Genomic DNA, 6,744 nt, shown 5'->3' on the forward strand with positions numbered 1-6,744 from the left:
GCGCGGGCTTTTTCAAACAGAGGTGGAAGCACCAATGGCTTCGGTGCTCAAAAATTCGACTGCACGTTTTCCGCAAAGTAGCTTTTTGGAATAGCTGTCCACAGCAGGTCTTGTTGTGCTTTACGTACAAAACGTGGTAACTAGTCGTTGAAAATTTGAAATTTAATTCTTTGCACGAACTGTTTCACCGTTCAGAGACTTGTAACCTAGCCAGTGCGATTACTATTATTTTGTTTACCACGGTTTCGATTCCCTGTCACGGTGGTCCATTCTAGCTGGGGTAAAATGTAGAAAAAAAAAAAAAAAAAACGTCTGCGGGCATAGGCTTAGTTAGTCGCACGTAATAAAGAAAATCCAGGCAGTCGGAATTACTCCGAAACACAAATGACTCGATATCGCTGTCCGTTTTACATGAATTAACTACACTGGAACCACGCAAGCCACGCAGTTCGATTTTTCGGGCATTAGTGCTGTAATGAAAATTGACGGTTTATGGGAGATCCAAGGAAACTGCATGAAATTTGCAGCAGCTGCAGCTTTAGAGGAAATAATTATACAAAAAAATGAACAGCCTCCCTTGCCGCATGACTCAACTACAAACGCACGTTTGGTGTAATGGAAGATTTTTTTTTAAGCTATCACTTATAAAGTTATCGCTGTGCAAGAATGCGGTGCGCACGCTTGAGAGTCGCTCTACAGAATGACGACCTTTTTTTTTCTAAGGCGACCTGCGTTGTAATACCAAATATGATAATGGGTTTCATGCGTTGTTATGTTTTACAGCTATCTCAAGGGGAGCCGTCGGTCGAAAGCGTTGCATTGCTTCCGTCTTTATGTCTTGGTTATGTCATTTGTAATAATAATACTAATTTGCATGACAGACGCGATGTTCATTTTGCCTTTTCGTTGCGATCAGAAACTGTGTCATCTAACCCCGATATTCCCCGAACAGCCTAGCCCTGCCTCGCGAAAGCAGTTTCCTGCCTCACAGAGACCTCGCCGGTAGCAGCAAGAGTATATGTTATAGAGGTTACTACTGAGTTACAGACAAAACCACACTGACCAAACCACGACTCTTTTGCGTTGGGCAGTGAGCCAAGTTATATATGGACGACGTCCAGCCTTCCCTTGCATCGGCGTCGGTGGTTCAGTGGTAGAATACTCGCCTGCCACGCGGGTGGCCCGGGTTCGATTCCCGGCCGACGCACACAATTTTTTTTTTCAAGCCTCATTTTTTTTTTGTTTCTCTGAATTTCATGGCGCCGCCGCAGCGGTGAAATATTTTACGTACATCTCAGAGCGCTGCGAATTTTATTAATGTACACCAGACTACGACCGAAAATCCGTTGTTTTCATCAGTGTTACCATTAAACACGCAATTATACACTATTTCTATCTATCACATTGTTTTATTGCTAGAGAACAATCATGACACTATATCATCATCTGAATTCCTGCGATTTACTCCTAAAGTGTCAGACTGCAATGTGAGAGCGTTTTCTTGTCGCTGCTCAAAAAAAAAAAAAAAAAAAAAAGAAAATCTTGCTGCATTGAAACGCAATAAAGGCGTCATATATACGGCCCCTCGCCACACTTCATTCATCTGCTAATGTTGCCCGCATGTATTGTTTTTAACGCAACCACACATAATTAACTTGCTAATAATATGGTATTTTGGCCTGTAGTGATCCCATAGAAAATTTGCTGAATAGTGGTCGTCGTGGAGAACGACATCAGTGGATGTTTGTTAAAAAAATAATAAAAAAATAAATCTTGTTTCCAGGATAAAAATTCTTCGTGAAGTTTAAACGCGGCATCGACAAAATATGACTTCAAGTTGGGCTTCACCGCACAGTTTCATGGCGCGAAATACGAACAAGGTGAAATGCACTTTGCTAAACGCGGTAGATAGATTCACTGCATCTGAATCAAGGACCAAAAGGCGCGATGCACAAAGGTTTGTGATGGTTTGGTTGGATGCAGTACCGTCGGCAGTTGTGCTAGACATATGTGTTTCTTATACATTCTTGTGTCCATATAAAGCAAATAAGAGATTATGGAAAAATGCTTATGGAAACAGCAAGTGTAAACTGAACCGTAATTATTTATTGAACATCCGCTTCTTTCGATCCGTTATTTCAGCGTCCAGGATATATGTATCTTCCACATTTCAATGCAATGTGCATCAAACCAAGTTGTTTTTCACGAAAAACGGATCGCATCCAAATACGAGCACGCACCGCTTGAAACATAGCACTTACGATGGTCCATCAATACTGCCGTGCAGACTCATAAAAAACGAAACTGCGCGAAAAATCTAAATATGGACTCTATTTCGTCGAAACGAATGTTTCACCTAGCGCCACCTGCACCGACGGAAGAAAGACGTCGAATGAGGAGGTTCACCGTCCCTCCGAAGGTGGCGCTCCAATACGTCTAACTTTAGTTTGGCCACGAGCCTACATGAAGCCTTGAGTTTTAGGGACAACAATGGAAAGCTGAACAAGTCCCCGATAGAAATAAGTAAGAGACGGTTAGAATATTGGTGGCAGAAAATTAGAGAGAAAGTACAAAAATAAATTGGAAAAGAATAAGGACATTCTGCCGTAAAGGGCAGAGAACTGGGCTGAGAATTTACGTTTTTTTCCCCTGTGGTAAGATATTTAATCGAAGTAGAGGCATTAGGCCAACATTTAAAAGAAAGAAGGGAAAGAGGAACAAGATTAAATTTTTTTTATTTATTACTTTTTTTGTCGAGCTTGGTGGCACACTTGTCACCACCCCGTTATAAAGGGCACGCTCATACAGGGCCGTAGTACACTGTAGCCGTACCCAGGAAATTTTTTCGGGGGGTGTTTTTGTGTAGAACGGCTACCTTTGGCAACTGGTGGTCGCTGTGAAGGCGTGCAATTATTTTAGTATCACCCGAAAAGTTAAAGCACGAAAAAATTTCGGGGGGTGTCAGAACCACCTCAACCCACCCTTAGTTACGGCCCTGCGCTCATAGCATCCATCCATCCTTCAGTGAAGGGTTTTACGACTTTTCCGATGAGAGGTTACTAATTGCCTTCAGAGTATTCATAAGTCTAGCGTGTTGATGTTGCCTAATTGTTACTGGACTGGGTTTGTCCAATACAACCGATGTTATGACACGCGCCGCGCAAGTCGAGCAGGGAAGCAGGGTTGCCGTTGGTGGCTGCTTTGCGCCAGCAACAGCAACCCCATCTGGCGGCAAGTATTTCAGGTTGGCTCCATGGCTACTTTGCGGCCACTTTGAGCTTCTGTTTTGATGTATTTAGTGCCAATTTTTCTTATTATTTGCAGATGAAATAGCAAGCAAGCCTAAAGACTACCCATTGTTTCCAAGCTGTTTGTTCCTATTGGCCGATGCGTTTGCCTGTCCTAAAACAGGCCGGTGCTCACAGAGGCTCCCTCCGCATGGCGCGACTGCAAGGACAGAGTGACCAAGTTGCGCGCGTGTAGGCAAATGCATTGCTAGTACGCTGCTGACGCTACCCGCCATTTCTGCTGATGCTACGCGCCAGTTTCTAGTTCTAATGCGCAGCTTATGTTCTTGTATGAGCTTGGCAAAAACAGATACGCAAGCAAATGAAGCTGATCTTTCACCAAAAACCAGATTTAACTGCTTGAAACTGGACTGGTACTATGTAACTTAACTGATCAAATGCTTTCTATACGGCTTCAAGAAATTATTACTTGAACGTCTAACGTTCCAATTGAGTTGTTGGCTGGAATGTTCCAAAGTTACTCGGGCAAATGCTATTACAGATAAGCTATTTGCAGACGCACTGAACATAAAATATTATATGTATTCACAAAATAATATTGGCTTGAAGACCGATAGAAGAGGGAAGAAATTGTGCTCCTTGCTCTATGTTTTTGTATATTCAAAAAAAGATATATATTTTTATAATATTGCTTACGTTCTATCTGGCTATAACTTTGGCGCTAAAGTTAAAAGACATGGTTACTTTGGCTACCTTTAGCTTGAATTTTGGCTCCTTTTCAAATCTGCCCAACGACAACCCTGCAGGGAAGGGAATCGGCTGCGCACAATAAAAAATGAGGGACGTACAGCCCATTTTCAAGGGACACTAGAGTGAAACAATGAATCGCATTAAGATTGATAAATTGTACGCTGAGAACTCTAATCTCGTTAATTTCACCATCATATGTTCATTAAGCGAAAATGAAGTTCAAATTCGCACTTTTAAATTTCGTGCCGAAATTTCCGCATATATGAAGTCACGAATTTCAAAGTGTATTTTTCGTATTTCGGTGACATTGGCTCAACGAAATTTCCTGAAACTTCGTATTTTAAGTCTATGGCCCCCTCAAAGGACAATCTACCCCATTTTTACCAATTGGGAACTACCTATGACTTCCATTGGTAGGAGGACGCCACAACACTGTACCCACAACACGGGAGAGTATTTCGGCAGCGCGTTGAAAAAGTCACTCCGACCGTCGTTGGGTTCTGCGGCAGTGCCATATGTTTCCTTTTGTTATTACAACGTATTCAGTGGGTATTGCGATGACGCAGTAACTGCATGAGCTGCACGTCACAGTGCACAAATGCAACATTCAAGGGCAAAATTTAGCACAGCTTCATTGACTTGGCGTCGCCAAGACTGATGAAACTGCGGAGCCGGTGCCTTTTCCTTGGCTTTGGGGTGCCTTTTTTACTAAGTACTATTTTAGCTGTCGATACAGTGATGATAATATGACACTGCTAAACGGTCCCTGAGCTCCTGCTTTGGCCACTCGCAAGCAAGGATCGGATTCCCTTCGTTGCTGGGCGGCCGAACGTCTCTCCGATGAGCTCTGTCGTACAGTTGCCGCGACACGCCTCCCTCGCTCGAAACTCGGGGTCGGCCCGTCGTCGTTGGGCCCATGCTCTAGCAAATTCCCTTTCATGTTTCCCGCCGCGGCCCTTCTCCTCCCGAAGACAGAACCTTGTTCGTACTCGCCATACTCGTCGCCGAACGTCGTAATGCTCTGCGCCGACAGTGCACGCTTTTGTACTGCTTTGTTCACGCAGAATTTATTCTTGCAGCAACAAAGAAATGCAGCAATGTTAGGGCTGCTAAGTCAAGGTGTGCGGCCTGGAGGTAGGGGGCGCTCTTGTAAGTCAGTGCGAGCAGTCTGGCCGCATTAGAACACCACGATATGCAACACAAACTGACGGTCGAATGTCAACAACAAGCATGCACGCTAGCAACAAACAAAGATAATGAAGATGTGCGTTTATCCTAGCCTCTCCTAACTCCATCGTACAGTATGTGTTAGTAGTCAGGGAATACCAAGCCCAGCTTTTCACTCTGCCGAAAGAACATAACACTACCGCAGAAAGGGAGCGCATACTATCGATACGATGGCCGGAGCCACCGCGTCTACGCGTCTCGCCGGTCTCGCTCGCCTGGCCACGGGCAACGGCCACACCCCCGCCAACATGCCCGCCAACTCCGCGCGCGCAGGCAGAGGGCAGCACAGCCGCACAGCGACGTGTACCACGTGACTTTTTCAATGCGCTGCGGAAATACTCTCAGCATTGAGTTAATATACTGACTCTAGAGGAAAAGCTCCCCATAGGGCCCATGCATTGAAACCTATAACCGCATGGGTTCCGCCATGATGGAACAAAACGATCGTTGCCAGCGTTGCCAGACCCTGAGACGCTCTCTATATTTGACGGTAGTAATGAGTTTTAATCTATCAACCTAAGCCAGCTACGCGCTGTTCAGAGAACATCAGCTGTGTTTTGATGCGTGAAGCCGTGTGTTAGTGTACGGTTGTCTGTGCAGCTGGTCCGGTTGATAACAGTTAAAATGTCCACCTGTTTGTGCATGGTTTTTACTAGGCACTCCCTACCAAAGTTTCTCCGTTCGCTGGCACAAAGGTCACTCGACAGATTCGCAGCTCGAAGCAAGCAAAGTCCGTAGGTCGTGGTCGCGCGCTGATTCGACTTGCAATGGCGAGACACCTGTATCCACGTTCTTTTTCAGCTCATTGCTGCCGTATTTCAGCGCAGAGAGCCGTAAAGCAGAAAAATGTCGATTGCAGCATGCAGCGGCGAATTTGAGTGAGACATCTCCCGAAAGCTTCAATCGAAACTAAAGTTACACGGCCCACGAAGCTTTATCGTTGTTAAAAAGTCTAAAGAAAGCGGTTGCGACTAGTTCGTACGCAACTTTCAGGGCTTGTCTCATCTCTTCTTTGCCGTCCGTCCTGGTTTGCACTGAAGTTTTCAGCTTGAAAGAAAAAAGGGCTGTCACATGAAGTCGAGTGGTATGCGGCGACAGAAAACGCACACAACGGGACACTATGACAACTACGAGATACACGACCCGAACGAAGTTCCAGGGGCTTTAACACGACGCGCAAACCGGCGCAATCGGCCGCAAGCACACACTCGCGTACTCGCGAGTGTTGATATGGTGGTGCCATCTAGTTAACCAGCCTGCAAACGCTCCTTTCCGCGCGCAGTAAATTGCATAAATAGCCGTCGTATTCTTTCGTAGAAGTATTCAAAATAAACACAAAACAATATCCGCAAATTTTTAATTGTGCAGATGCTTCTTTAGGACTGATATGTGATGGCAAGAATGACAACGTTCCAAGATGTCAGCGTTAAGTTCCGTGCAGCACTGTGGAAGCTACAGGCCTTCTCAACCAATCAGGAGGGCGAGCACATCTAAGTGTGTCCTTCCGCGCCATGTCGTC

At 45.1% G+C, this 6,744-nt stretch overlaps 1 non-coding gene across 1 annotated transcript; it reads left to right on the forward strand.

Moving 5' to 3' along the window:
* Positions 1-1,136: 1,136 nt before the first annotated feature.
* Positions 1,137-1,207, forward strand: Trnag-gcc (transfer RNA glycine (anticodon GCC)). Its single transcript has one exon. It is a non-coding gene; the product is annotated as a tRNA-Gly (tRNA).
* Positions 1,208-6,744: the final 5,537 nt, after the last annotated feature.

The sequence above is a fragment of the Rhipicephalus sanguineus genome, chromosome 2, assembly GCF_013339695.2.
Source record: "Rhipicephalus sanguineus isolate Rsan-2018 chromosome 2, BIME_Rsan_1.4, whole genome shotgun sequence".
NCBI classification, from domain to species: domain Eukaryota; kingdom Metazoa; phylum Arthropoda; class Arachnida; order Ixodida; family Ixodidae; genus Rhipicephalus; species Rhipicephalus sanguineus.